This window comes from Monomorium pharaonis, chromosome 7 (genome assembly GCF_013373865.1).
Source record: "Monomorium pharaonis isolate MP-MQ-018 chromosome 7, ASM1337386v2, whole genome shotgun sequence".
Taxonomy (NCBI): Eukaryota; Metazoa; Arthropoda; class Insecta; order Hymenoptera; family Formicidae; genus Monomorium; species Monomorium pharaonis.
Window position 1 is genome coordinate 1,054,408 of NC_050473.1, and position 16,117 is coordinate 1,070,524.

Consider the following 16,117-nt stretch of genomic DNA (forward strand, 5'->3'; position numbering starts at 1 on the left):
ACCTTAAAAGGTTAATGATAAACGCTATTGTTTAATCCGCTATTGTTTAAAACGCTATTGTTTAAAACGCTATTGTTTATACAGCGCCGATTTCTTAATAAAACGTGATATCCACGTGAGATCTACGTGATTTACATGACTTACGTGGATGCAGATTTTTCCACAAGTTATCCACGTGGATGCAATGTTCTTTTTTCATCACTGCATCGAATTCTTTTATCCTCGAAATATCTATTAGATTTTCTATGAATATATCTGTTAAAAAATATTTATAGGGAATTTACATGGATTTTTTAGGGATAAAAAACTTTGATGTCGTGATGTAAAATAAATGTTGTGTCCATAAAAATAATTTATGGCTAAATCTAAATCCATGTAAAATTATTTGTATTAAAGATTGATTAAATATTATATTGCATTTATCGTAATGTACATCGTTTTTAAGGGATAATCAATTTATATTATAAATATTATAATTTTTATATAATACAGACAAAATAAACTTGTATAAAATAAGATTTTATATTTAATAATATTACTGTACAAGTATGCAGAAATACGAAACGGTCTCTCTAAATTTTTTAGAGTGAAAATCTCACTTGAAATAATATAGGGTGAGACATCGAGTCATTTGAAGTGGAGTTACTTCTTACTTTTACAGAATAAATTTCTTCACTTTTTATCGAGAAATAAACATTTTTATGTTTTATTTTGGAGAGAATTTTTTTTTGGAGTAAATATTTTATTTTTCTTTGAATGCCAAATTTTGGAAATAGATTTTTTTTTGCGAAAAAGAAACATGCGAGAAAGCTTTTTGGCGACTCAAAAATTTTTTTTAATGTCAGTAAGTAGGAAATCTTTAATTTTTAATCTTCATTATTGTGATGTAAAAAGAATTAAACTATTTTCAAACGTAGACGTCGTTCTATTCTTTAAGCGGGGAAGGGAGAGTGTGGGTGGACCTCGCTAGACGCCAATTACTATGTATTTTCTATCTTAATTTTCAGATTATATATATTTTATATAACTTAATAATACATGAAATGCGTGATTTGCATGTTTCCAAATCCATGTGGTGTAGAGAATGCGTAGGCGGGGGAGAGGCTCAACCCCTCCCCTTGCACGCCCACACCGTTTTTTTTTCCTAACCTAACCCAACAAATTTTAGTCGCTATTTAGCCATAATTTCAAATCTGAAGTCGCAAACCCATGTGGTACAGTACAAGCGTGGACATCGATTCGCTCTGTAAGCTGAGAGGCGGGGGAGTGTGGATGTTATCAATCAACTACACTGAGAAAAAAATCAGTTGATTTTATCAACTAGGTCGATAGATTCTACTGAGCAACTCAAGTAAATGATGGCGTTGTTTCTATTTGAGCACTGCGGTGATTTTTACTTGGTAAACGGCAGCGTAAGTTTGTGACTGCGTACTATAAGTTTTACTGCAGTCTGCGAAGTTTAATAAACAATTATTAGATCTGTAATTAAGTGATCATGGACGGTAAAGCAGTTCTTAGTTATTATTATGTCACAATTCGCAGATATATTTGAGCGTAAGTGTAGAAAAAAATAATCTATATAACCTAGACTTTTTTAACTGAGACAGTTTTTAACTGAGTTATGTTATCATAACTTATAATGACTCATTTTAATATTCCATTGATTCTTCTTAGATTTATTACAAATTATTTTTTATAATTGAACTGAATTGTTGACATTATATTCAAAAATTAATCTCTAAAAACATTGTATACGATGTATCTCTCCATTGACAAGTAAAAACAACCGATGTGACCGAGTAGAAAGAATGCCCCACTATTCACTTGAGTTGCTCAGTAAAATCTACCGAGGTGTTTCATTTAAGGATTTATATTTCTTAAAGTTACGCCAATTATTTATGAAACACCCTGTGTATGGAAAATCCAAACTCATGGCAGCCATCCTCGAAAAATTTGGAATAAAATGAGACCATTTGTAAGAGTACACAAATGACGATGTAGTTTGCGGTCATACAGACAAACGCATATCCGTTACTAATCATTTTAAAGAAAATTTTTGAAAAACCCTGTATGTGAAAATAATAAACCCCTAATTTCAATCTAGAAGAAATTTGTAACAAAATGAGACCAGCTGCATGAGGACATCAAATAACGAAAATAATCGCGGACATACAGACACCCGGTACTTATATATATAGATATATTTAATGTCGACAGTTTGGCAAGCATCACAAAGTTATTCATACATTGCAACGCATTGTATAATGATATAATTATTATAATAACAGTGCGGTTTTGATTACAACAATTTCAGAGTTTCTGGCAAGTGATGATTATTAGTGTAAATAATTCTAATTTATACAAATAAAGTAATTTTTCACTTTTTGTTTTTAAGTATCAAAATTACTGATAATATTTTTACTGTTTGTGATTTCGATCGGGAAACTCAGTAAACGTTCAATAATTTTATTTAAAAATGCATAATTATTTATAAATTACAATATACGGATATTCCAATTTAAAATATTATGTATTTAAGAGAATAGCATTTTAAATAAAGAATCAGTTTTTGAAATAAATGTAAAATATTGATATCTTAAATTTGTATAATTTTTGACAAATATTATTTAGAAACTTTATTTCAAAGAAACTGTTGCGTTATTGCATATCATCTTTTAGAAATTATTCAAAATTCTTATCAATTCATGAAGCGATTATAATGCAACATTAATTTGCACAATGTGCCGTCCGGGGTAAGGAAAGGTTAATAAAATGGGATCTGGAATATTCCATATTTGCATATTCTTTGTTCTCCGTTTCCTTTTGCACACCTCACTTTTATTCAATTCCTTTATTTATACAAATTTCAAAATACAATAATATATTCTGAGAAAATTTTGGTCCTTTTTTGTGGTTAACCCACTTAACTTAATTATTTTGATTAGTGTTACTTAAATAAAAATTATCTTTGCGTAACTGAATATCAACAAAACTAATAAAAGATTTGACTGGTATAACTTAATTCTTTGATAGATAAAATAGCTAATTGCAATTTTTAATTACACAAGGTTAATTTAAAAAATTGAACGTAAAATTAGGGTTAATTATGAGCAATCCAAATAATTTGATTACTTAATCGTGGACCCCAAAATGGATAATAACCATACTCAATTTTTTTCCCCAGAGTAGGTATAAATTTACTAAAAGGAGTTATTTACTTAATAAAAAAGACGATTTTTTTAAGGATATGTAAAATTACCAGATTTTGGGATCAGATATCTGTTATGTTTGTACATCATTGATCCTAGGTTATGATAAAAGCAAAGCTACAATTTAATGCGATTTACTTTTTCATTGGTACACTGAAAATAACACTTAATTTCGATTTAGTACATTCTAAAATATATAGAAATATATATAAGAAGAGTTGCATCTTTAGGGCTAAAATTTGGTGATTTTATCTTTCATCTTTACATGTATATATTATATAATTCTGTTGTATGTATAGGTGTATCACTTGTATAATAATATATGAAAATAAATATTCCATGTATCTTTAATTAATCGTATATATTTGCCCTAATTTTATTATCGCATAATAATAAAATTATTTAAAGAAATTTGAGCAAAAATAATCTTAAGCAACTTTAATAAAAATTTTTTATTAAAAAATGTAGATTGCATACTAATTTTAGATAACATTTTTCATTCTCCTTTCTACTCTTTTTCTTTCTCTCTCTTCTTTTTTCTCACTTATTTACTTACTCATTTACTTTTTTAAATAGATATATTTTGAATTAAGTTATAAAAACAGAAGTTTAAAGAAACAATACAGATTTTGTACAATATTACCTGTTCTGGGAAATTTTGTTCAGATTGTTACATATTCTGCTTTGTTTGTACATGTAAAATTGCTATTAAGATCGAAAATGTATGAGAAGCTTTTACGCGTACATTGACTCTTAAAAAAGATGTGTTATTAATTTTGTCGCTTTTTCGTGATAGTGATTGGTTATTGGATGTTAAAAATTCGTACATTATAACTTGCTTTAGTCTGTGTCGTCTACTGTTGTTAAATTGGACAATTGAGAATCAATACAACACTTTCCAGTTTGTGTGATAAAAAGAGGTTGTAAAAAAAAAATTAAAGCAGTTGATTTAAACTAAAATTATAAAGTTTGTGTTAAATTATATTTATATTTAATTAATATAAAATTAAATAACAGTACAATGCACACAGTACAATGTGTGTTACTTTTTAGTATACTAAAAAATAAACTAAATTTTAGTTTTAAATTTAATATATTTTTGAGTTTAATTATTTAACATCAGTGTCTTAATTTAATCATTTAGTAAAACATAATAGTAACGAGACTTATTAAAATAATCAAAGGAGCTAAATTTGAATTAAATTTAAGGCTAGGGATTTAATAGTGAAGTTACATATTCATAAAAATATTTATAAAATCTACAGCTTAAAAATCTTAAATGCATTTTAATAAAATCCGCCGATTGCGCGCGTAACGCTGTGTTTCAGGGACGTCCTATGAGAGATATGCCTGGATCCATCCGCGTGATTAAAAATGTCCTTGCGCTGTGAATAATTTTTATTTTTACAGATCAGCGCAATCGGCGGCCGACCGTCGAGCCTAGAGCGTAGTGGAGATATAATAAACGCAGGAATTGGCTCGAAAAGTGCAACTAATTCGGAATACTTTAATGATTAAATCAACATGCATTACAATAATTATTTGATTTGACATTTATATAAACAGAAACCTAAGAAAATAACCTCACAGTCAGTTTCTTGCTCACGACTTAAACAATATCACGGTGACATTGTGATTATCAAATCTAGGTATAGTTTACAGTACAAAAGATATAATAAAGTATATAATATATACACATAATTTTTTTTCTAGATCAAAGCAATAATTAAAAATTTTACCAGAAATAACGATTTGCTCGCCGAATTCAATACCGGAGTTCCACGATCTACATTTTTTTTTCATTATGGATGATAAAAAAATGTGTAGATCGTGGAACTTCGGTATTGAATCCGGGGAAGAGATCGTTATTTCTGGTATTAGTCTGGTAGATTTCCATATTAATCAGATCACAATATGAATCAGTTTCGAAAAAATCTATTTAATAAAGTTGACGTTGTTAAAACAAATCATGATCGATGGAAAAAAGGTAATAATTTTATTACTTATAATTATAGTTTTACATTACTCTTGTAGAAACATAGTGCAACTTTTGATTAATTATATTATTGGACAATTATAACGTATTTATTTATTTAATAATTAAATAGCAAAATTTCTTAGCATTCTAATCAAGACGTAACGGCTTTCTTATAATTATTATAGAGAAAAATTATATAAAAAACTATAATAACTAAACACAATTATTTAACGGTAAAAGAACAGTAAATTGAGAAGTAACTTATAATTTAAGTGACATGTTATTTGTCAAATGTTACAGAATTTCCTTGAGAATTTCTGTATATATAGAGAAATACTAAACTAGTATCAGTAATACTAAACAGTAAGGGCAAAGTATTCAGTAAAACTGCATAAGTTTCTACTAAGATGTCTCTCTTATCGTAAAACAAGTTTACGAGAAAAATTTATTGCACCCCGTGAATCGCGTCAAAGTACAATATGAAAATTTTTGAACACAAAATGCGTTCTTACTTTTTAAGAAATGCCGAAAAGGGAAAAGAAGAGGACCAAAATCTGACAAATGCTCTTTAAAATAGAGACTTCAAACTTTAAAATAAAAAATAAAATTTTTTAATACGATAACTTTTCGCAAAGTTAAGATTATTTGAAGTTGAGTGAAATTTTGGTATAAATTTTTGGTGCGCTGATATTGTTGCTCAGTGTATATTACGTATTACTTATATATTATTTATACAGGTTACACATACGTTTATACAAAAATACAAAAACTATTTTACATAAAAATAGTTTGATCTGTTACTTTATTATCGAAACATAAAGATTTATTGAAAGATAAAAAAAAACTTTTCTAAAGTTTATTCTGGGCTGCTACATACACTTTATAAACAGTATTATAAAGAAATAATTTGGACGGTTATCCTCTGAATTCAACACTATAATATGAGATATCATAAATTCTAGAACCTCACATCTAATCCATAACCACTTCTTTTCGTCTATTTAATCGTACATTATTAATGTTCTACATTATATTAATTGTAACCAGAGTCAGTATTCCGTACACGGTTACCGATAGTTATCGGTTAGATAAGTGTCGTTGCGCATGTATTTCGATATATAAAAATATATGCGCAACGACAGTTTCGCAACCGTCCAAATTAGTTCTTTATAATACTGTTTTACATATTACATACGTTTAAATGATATGACATGGCCATTGGTCATTTAGTATTTGTTTTGTTGTCATGAAAGTTGCATTTCTTTATTGCAAGTAGCCAAAAGTTTTATACGTGTCTATTTTTTATCTTATTTTGAGAAATATGTCGGATATTATTTTTTAACTTTAGTGTAACTCATGAAAGACTTGAATATGGCTTTCACGTAACGTGATTAACATGTATAAAGTTATATTGCCTGTGGTCAGAGTTATGTACAATTTGCAAATGTCACGAGTCTGAGTCCCATAATCTTTTCGCACCTAATATTTTTTACAATATTTTTACCATTTAGCTAATATTTAACTAATATTGTTTGTTACAATACTTACATAATACTTCTACAATACGTAAAGTTGCAAAAACGAAAGATTTTTTTACATATATTTTTTATTCTTTATGTGTTGTGTACATACAGGATATTAATGCCTTTGTAATATTGATATGCAAGATTAGTCAAAAAGCGTTAATTTTTTATTTTTTAAGAATAAAAATGGTTTAAAAAATATTTGTTGGTAATGTTCTATATACTCTACAAATTTCATAACTCCAATCTTTTTTCACTTTTCAGTAAATTGTTAATTATGTATAGCCAAAGAACTTTTGTCTAAAACACGATTCACAGAACTTTATAGGTAACAAACTTGTACCCACAAGAATTGTGTCACATAAATATTTATTGAGTTATTTGAATAAAACAAATTAGTGGTTTGTAATCTCCTTCTCTTCTCTACCTAACTTTAATCAATTAATTTAAATTTTTATTTAAAAACTGTTATTAATTTTACAGGTAATAATAGCATTCGAAAGCGGTTTTGTTCCTCCAAATATTAACTATACAACACGAAATGATATAAACGCCTTAATAAATGGAACTGTTCGTGTTGTTCAAGAACCGATGCCACTTAAAAACAATTACTGTAAATAACATATGTCACTATAAATGACATTAAATATATACCTATTTCTTGCCATTGCATGTCCAAAACAGAAAATATAAATTAAATAAGTCTTTTTATGCTTTCATAATTGTATATTTCTTTTATTGAATCCTGTTGCATATTATTAAGTATAATAAATTATATAGGTATTAACGCTTTTTTTTGGTTTCGGAGGAACTAATGCTCATACATTATTAAAGTGGAATCACAAATAGAAAGTTAATAATGGTATACCGAATGATGACTTGCTAAAGATTGTAACATTATCTGGACGTACAGAAGAATCCGTAAAGTTATTTTTAAACGACGTTAGTAGATATTTTAAAATTAATTTTAATATTATTTAAAAAAACGGAATTATTTTTTATATTATAATTTTTGTTTTAAGAAATGTTTTATTTTAAGTTATCAATTACCGAAAAAATGTGGAATACATCGGTTTACTACATGACATGTAGTAAACGAATATATTCTACATTTTTTTTGGTATTTTTTTACTACATCCATGCAGACAATAGATTCAATAAAAGAAATATATAATTGTGAAAGCATAAAAAGATTTAGTTCATATTTTCTGTTTTAGATTCGCAATGGCCAGAAATAGGTATATACATATATAATGTCATTTACAGTAACACACGTTATTTACAGCAACATTGACTAACAGAATAATACATGTAATTTTAAAATTTAAATCAAATTTAAAGGACAAAACTTACTAAAATTTTAAGTTTTTGCAAATACAATAAAAATATGCGATGTTACTTTAAAACCACATGGTATAAATGTTAGTGATATTTTGAAAAAGACAGACAAAAAAGTGTGCAAAATGCTTTATATGCGCTTCTTGGTATCGTCGCTATTTAGGTGAGATATTATATTATATTACAAAGTTATAAATATATGTTAATTACATTATAATTATTGTTAAAACAAAAATATAAATTTTCTGTTATATTTTATTCTACTTTATCTATTATCTTATTACTCAAGATATGTAAAATTATATTTTAATTTAATAAAGATATATGTTATTTATGAACATATATCTTAAATTACAATTTACTGTTTTATGATTAATTACTATTTTTAAATACATATAAAGTCGATTGTAGAATAATTTATATATATTTGTAGATTGGCTTAGTAGACCTAACCTTTAGGAATTAAGAAGATAAAGAAGAACAAATGATAACCCAAGACATCTACAAAAGGTTGAAACTCCGCGGTTATCAATACAATGGTTGGTTTCGTGGATTAAAGAGTGCATCTGTTTCAGGCAGTAAGGGACATATTATTTGGAAAAATTGGGTAACGTTTATGGATGCCATGCTACAAATGCATCTTATCGGATACGATACTAGAGATTTATATGTTCTAACGAATATTCAGAAACTAGTAATTAATTCTCAACTTCATATTTCAGGGCTACGGGATAATGCAGATTATGTGAAAGGTATGTCAGACATGGATAAAACATAAACGTTAATTAGTAAATGCTTTTGTTTTACAATATATGTAAAACTTGTAACATATAAATTGCAAAAAATCTGTATAATAATATACATATAACTTGCATGCACCATTTTAGATACATTATTGCCGATACAGATATATGGAGGCGCGATTATAGCGGGTGGAATATAAATACAAGGCCAGACTGGCTAATAGTTCGTGGTGCCAGAAACATAGTATTGGTTTCACGAAGTGGGGTAAAAAACGGTTACCAACGCATAAAGATTCGATTATGGGAATCGTATGGTGTAAATGTGCTAATCGTCAAGAATATCGATGTCGCTAATACCGAAGGTTGTGAATACCTCTTGCGAACTGCGGAAAGCAAGGCACCAGTAAACGCGATATTTAATCTCGGTGTGATGTTGGAGGATAATGTTAAAAGGACTCTGCAAATGTCTCCGTCGTTTGATTCTAAAGAATCAAACGGCGTAGACATTTGCAGAGTCCTTTCAGTCAAATGCTCGGGCAACGCAAACTTTGGACAAACTTTCCAGAAAGTTTTGTCCTAAACTGAGACATTTTGTAGTGTTTTCTTCCGTTTCTTGTGGTAGGGGCAATCCTGGACAGACTGATTATGGCATATGGCTAACTCTATTATGGAAAGAGTTTGCGAAAAGAGGAAGGATTACCCGGATTGGCAATTCAATGGGGAGTTGTTGGTGACGTGGGTCTCGTCGCTGAAATGCAGGAAGATCAGAAGGAATTGATTATCGGCGATACCTTACAACAAAAAGTATTCTGTTGTCTCGACGAACTTGATAAGTTTTTACTTCAAAGTTGGTCAGTTGTAAGCGCTCCATGGTAGTAGCTGAAAAGAAATCAGAATTTGTCGAACATGGAACTCCGGCAGAAGCTATCGCTAATATTTTAAGTAAATTCATATTTTCTTTTTTTCTTTTATATACTTATCTTTTATTCTATAATATTTTATGTAATTACTTACCGATAGTACATCACAGTTTAAGTACATAACAGTTTAAAATAATTTTTCATTTATAATTACAGATATAAAAGACATGAAAGTTGTAAGTCAAAATACATCTCTGGCTGAACTTGGAATGGATTCCATGATGGCAGTGGAAATTAAGCAAACTCTGGAACGAGAATTCGATATTTTCTCTCTGAGATTCGTAATCTCAACTTTGCAAAGCTCAATGATGCATCCAATACGAACATCAGTGATGGTAAAAAATTAATATTTGGTGCTAAATGATCAAATATTGTTCTACATCCGTCGTTGTCCGGCACAAGAAAAACTTCAGCTGTAGTATTTTGTCTTTTAGTCGGGAGATCAAGATAATTTTCAGATATTTTAGTCGGGAGATCAAGATAATTTTCTGAAATACAGTGATGATAACATAAATAATAAAAAAGATCTTGATACAGAAAAGTTAGATATTTTAGTCGGAAGATTAAGATAATTTTTGGAAATAAAGTCGTTTACAAAACCAACAAAACCAAGTTGTGCCGGGCAACGACGGATGTAGAACAGTGTTTAATCATTTAACACCAAATATTAATTTTTTAGCAAGGTCTTGCGTTACTTGCGTTATAATACAAATAACGTCATAATACGTTACAAAAGCGTTATAATACAATGCTGCAAACCTTATATTATGGATAATTGATCGTCTCATCAATGTACGTCAACTAATAATTTCATATTATATTTACGAAAAATTTTTATTATTTTATGAGACATAAAATTTTACAAACATTTAATATTTTTACAGCACGTATTAACAAAACTGAGAGATGGAAAAGACTTTGTAATGGTATACTCTTTTGGGTTTATTATTGCAATTGAATTAATAATTGTTATCTAAACGACCTTTAAAACTCATAGCTTCTATCTTCTTAAAAATATTGGAAGCCATGAATTTTATAGGCCGTTTGATTCTTATCGACGGCGCTCCTGAACAAATCCGAATGATAAGCAAACATTATACGCGGACGAAGACGCGGAATTGGAAGCATTATTGGATTAAGATTCGTACCAAACGCAAGAAGAACTTGCACTTACTTTTATATTTCGAATAAAACATAAGGTTCCGTTCTTTCAAAATAAATGCCCAATTTTTGATAAAAAATGGCGGAAACTTTTCCGTACACCTAATATCAGATTCTAACAATGATGTCGATCTTCAGATTAATGTTCTAATTATTATTTTAAAAGTTGATTTACCTCTTAAAGAGGAAACGATTAAAGAGGTATAATTTTGTCTCGATTATCTAGCAAAATTAATTTATAGAATATTACTATATTTATGTTTTTATTGTTCTTTTAGTAAAAATTATTATTAATTTTTTTTTTAGTTTAGCATTTCAATTTAAAAACGTATTCTATGACGATTTGTCATCTTTTATCTTTTCTTCGACAATATGATCCTTGTTTATTACGCCGCGCGTCCATTATATCTCTCATAATGTTGCTAAAATCTACATACTCATTGCCTATTCCCGTACTCGACGAAGATTATGGTTTGCAGAAGGTATTTCAAAATAATTATACTAATCTGTATTTGATTATTTAAATTCTAAAAAACTTTTTGCTAATAATGTATAAAATTATTTAAGGTAACTCAAAATGTGGTAAAGATACATTACACAAAGGGTAATCATGTGACAATCTTAAGGAACGTCTTAGATGCAATTAACGAAGAGCCACCATTTATATTTTAAAATCTTAATTTATTTATAATTTTATAGTTTAAATCTAAGTTTACAGTTGTTTTATTTATATATATTTTTATATAACCAAGCAAGAGGACCAATCAACATCATGGAGGTTTTATTACATACTATTTTTTAAAGATGATGATATTGTACTACAAGAAACTTCACAAAATTTATTAAAGGTATTTAAGAGGATGCTAAACTGCCCATCAAACTTGATTGAGGTCGATAATGCAGAGTCATTATTTATTCTTGTTCATAAAAAAATTTGCTTTAAAATACCAGTTATATAGCTTATACTTACAAATAAATGGTGTCTCGCAGTTTGGAATAGAAGGAATAAGACTATATTTGTCAAATTACGTTTACAAGCCGTAAAAAAACATATTTATGTGATCAAAAATTTTATTCATTTAAGCGCTTTTATGGTATTTAAAAAATATCTTTTTTGTACGGCTTGTAATCGTAATTTGACGATTATAATCTTATTCCTCAATCTATTCCAAACCCGGGAACACCATTCATTTGTACGTATAAGCTACATAACTTGTATTTTGAAGCAAATATTTTTATGAACAAATAAACTTTAAAAAATTTTTTGCATTTTTGGTCTTTATCTAATCGTCCCTGGGTTCATTTGTGTACGTACTTTAAAAGTGTAAAAGGATTATCAATTCTGTAAATTCAATTCGAAATTAAGTGATTAAACAGAATGTCGGTAAAACACACGGCTTTAGCATCCTCTTAACGATAGGTGTTTAAAAAGGTATTTAGATAATTCAGAGAGCTAATTGTACATAATGCAGCACAATTTATTCATAAATTATGTCCTACTTTTTTTTCCTCTCATCTTGTCTTAACTTTTTTTACTTTTTGAATTTTATCTTAAAATATTTTCTTTTTTTTAGCAAAATATAACGTATGCATAATTCAGGTGTTTTTCATAAAAAAACCATGTATCATCATCTTTAAAAAATGGTAAGTAATAAAGTCTCCATGGTGTTAATTAATCCTTTTGCTCGGTTTACTTCATATTGCTAGAATAGATATCAGTTGAAATAAAATTAATAATTAAACATCGAAATAATATGATTATTATTCATTCATAATGTCCATTCATACTATTATTCATAATATATATCAGTTTGACAATTGTTATAATTTGATAAATAATTATGAAAAATAATTAGAAATAATAATTTAGAATATTAATTATGTTAGTATTAAAGTTAAGGAGGGAAACTCGTATAAATGAGTTTTTCAGAAATTTTGAGAGGAAAAACTAATGGATGGAATTATTTGAAATTTTGTGTTTTTTGTTGACATTACTAACTATAAGATATAATTTTTTTGTAAAATTGTAAAAGTAAATGTCGACAAATAAGCTAGCAATAGCGACTCAAAAATGACACTTCGAAAGTGCGCCGGGACAAATAGAGATCGCAAAAATGGTCTGAAACAGAAAATCCAAAATAATTTTTTCAATTGTCAAACGCATTGCGTAAATCTCCAATATTATTAAAATTTACAAAAAATGTAAAAATGACAATGTTTAAAAAAAAATTGACCTTTTTTAAATAAATAATTGATAAAATAAATGTTTTGTTCAACATTAAAAATTAAAAATTAGAGAGGTTCATGTAATGGCCAATAAGTTGAAGAATACTCTCTGAAAGTTTCATCGAAATCGGTCGAGTAGTTTTCGAACAATCCGTCCCGGCGCGAAAAATTTAACGTTTGAAGAAAAACGCGTTTAAAGTTAACACGACCGTTAAACTCAAACAAACATAAACAAACAAATAAACATAAAAAAGCTTGCACATTCTTATGTCTTTCTCCTCTTTCCATCATTATAAAAAAGATCGACGATTAAGCGCCCGCCGCATGCCATGTACTTACACTCTCCGCTCAGAGCAACCGTTTCACTTTTTGACGAAAATAACACAAAAGGAAGTCTCAAATAGGTTTTTGCTATTTTTTTCATATGCTACGGAAGATTTCCTATAAGTTTAAACAAAAAATTGCTATTTATAAAAAATTTCGATCTACACGAGTTTCCCTCCTTAAGTGAGTAAAATTTTTTATTCTTACACTTATGTATAAGTATACTTGTATAAATGAAATAAAAATTTATGACACATTCAACGTTTTACGTCAATATAATTGTGAGAACTTTAAATTCGCCACACAAACATTAATATATGAAATAAAGAATTTCCAACAACTATTCTTGACTCTTGTGCCAAAATGTGCAAGTGTAAAAACAATGTTTAAGATAAATAGTGTTAGAAGAAAAATTATTTATTAACAATCAAAGTGTAAAAGCGCTTCGTTTATTACAAGGTACCCATACGCATCTGAATATGCAGGAAAACTTCTATTGACGGTTTCTGCGTTTTATACAAAAATGTACAGGTACGAGGACAATCTTTAAGAGATCAATGACATTAGAAAATAATGCATGTTGCATACAATATTTTGAAATTCTTGAAAATAAAAATGCCTTATAACAAATATTGGCTGTTGTGTTTCATTAGCGTCACTATATAATAGTAGGTTACTAAACAAGTAATATCATAAATAATTATTAGAATTCGTCAGTTTTAATGACGGAGATAATATGAGTAGCCATATATTCTCCTCCATTATATTACGATTATTTTCTTTTCTTTTATTACATAAATTTTGATGTCTTTTTTATGGAAAACATCTGAATTATGCATTTATTATATTTAACTGAAGAAAAAAAAAACACTCAGTTCTAAAAAAGCGGTACACTTAAAATGTGGGAAAAATTTACTAAATTTTCAGTGATCATAACTTGGCAAATAATAAAGATAAAGATGTGTAAAAATGTAAAATCTTTTCCAGAATTAAAGTACACATATTAACATCCATCTGTGAATTGGACTTTATATCGAGAACAAAAAATTTTTTTTTTTATTGTTCTACTTATCGACTTTTTACGCGTATATAACCTAAATTTTCGTTTTGCAATTTCGTCTCAATTAGGCACTAAAATCTAATTTTTGAAACTCGACACTGTTTGTTTTTATCTACTAATCTGTGAATACAAATTTCGTATTCACGTACTTAAGTACTTGCGTAAATACTTACGTAATTAGGTACAAACTGTAGATCTTTTATATTAAGCAAACATTGTTATGATGTGATAGCAAATTAACAATTTTTTCCCATTTTTGGTAGAAACTCTACTCCACAGACTGGTAGCAATGCGTATTCTTTTATTCTGGAGAAGGATTTCCAAATCTATAAAAGAAATAAAAAGATATTGCAAAAGAAAAATTACTATCTTTTTGTCGGTAAAACAGACAACTCCAGCATCCCCTTAAAACACCCAACTTTGGCCTGTCACATACTGCCCCATGCCTGTCACATAGTACCTCATACGTGGGGCAGTATATGACAAATGGGGTACTATGTAACAGTAACTATTTCTCAATTGTATGCAAAGATTAAAATTTGGAAAAAATACTAATTGTTCCTTGTTGAAAGAAGAACTTAATCAACTGATAAGAATTTGAATATTCTTTTACACCAAAAAGAAAGAGCGGAAAAACAAAATCTGTCACAATGTGCCCCATCTTCCCCTACGGCCTAGCGCAAACGGTATACATACATGTTCTTTTCCAATTTTATCGGACAAGAAATTACAGATCATTATAATCTCATATTTATCACTGCGTAAGAAATATCATAATTTACTATAATATCATAATTTACTATAATTGTTTTACAGACTTTAGTAACAAATGTAAAAATTAATATATTACACACACACACGCGCGCGCGCGCGCGCACACACACACACACATATATATATACAATATGGGTTAAAAATTGATTATAAATATTTTTTTCTCAACTACTTTAAGCAAAAATAATAAGATAAACAGGTCAATATGTCGAGCTAATACCAATTTTCACAATATAATATAATTTATTAAATCAAAAATATATCATTATAAACGCTATTAAAACAACTGTGTTAAAATTGTTTCGAAATTTGCTTAACAATTTTAACATAGTTGTTTTTAATAGCGTTTATAATGATATATTTTTGATTTAATAAATTATATTATATTGTGAAAATTGGTATTAGCTCGACATATTGACCCATTTATCTTATTATTTTTGCTTAGCATTAACAAGCTTTTTATATTTTGTTTATTTTTTGTCAAACTTTATATTATTACTTCATATTATGTTACTGCTTGTAGATACGAAGTCCGGTGGTACGTAACTCCTCTATATATACAAAAATTAATACAATTTTTGTTATTAAGAGGCAACAAACCTTTTTATTTGAAAATTGGTAAAATGCCCGTGGGGTTCTTACAATGTTTTGCTACGGTATAAAACATTTTACACTAAGAGAAAAAAATGCTAAATTCAAATAAATATTTCTTTGAATAGTGTTAATAACATATTTTATAGAAAATTAATAATATTTATTTAAAACAAGTAATAGTTTTTTATAATTTAGAAAATATTACTTGTTTGAAATAAATATTATTAATTTTCTATAAAATATGTTATTAGCACTATTCTCTCTCTC

At 28.0% G+C, this 16,117-nt stretch overlaps 1 long non-coding RNA gene across 8 annotated transcripts; it reads left to right on the forward strand.

Annotated features, from left to right (window-relative positions):
• Positions 1 to 1,487: 1,487 nt before the first annotated feature.
• On the forward strand, positions 1,488 to 11,515 carry LOC105828689. Of its 8 annotated transcripts, none has more exons than XR_004964031.1 (14): positions 1,488 to 1,502; positions 4,620 to 4,858; positions 4,923 to 5,196; positions 6,975 to 7,111; positions 7,194 to 7,323; positions 7,996 to 8,211; positions 8,482 to 8,626; positions 8,771 to 8,800; positions 8,936 to 9,733; positions 9,868 to 10,046; positions 10,391 to 10,503; positions 10,596 to 11,073; positions 11,179 to 11,354; positions 11,440 to 11,515. It is a non-coding gene; the product is annotated as an uncharacterized LOC105828689 (long non-coding RNA). The 8 variants fall into 8 exon arrangements; XR_004964032.1 differs by lacking the exon at positions 1,488 to 1,502 and adding an exon at positions 7,491 to 7,652 and having other exon boundaries at positions 4,729 to 4,858; positions 7,928 to 8,211; XR_004964036.1 differs by lacking the exon at positions 1,488 to 1,502 and having other exon boundaries at positions 4,739 to 4,858; positions 8,936 to 9,216; positions 9,414 to 9,733.
• Positions 11,516 to 16,117: the final 4,602 nt, after the last annotated feature.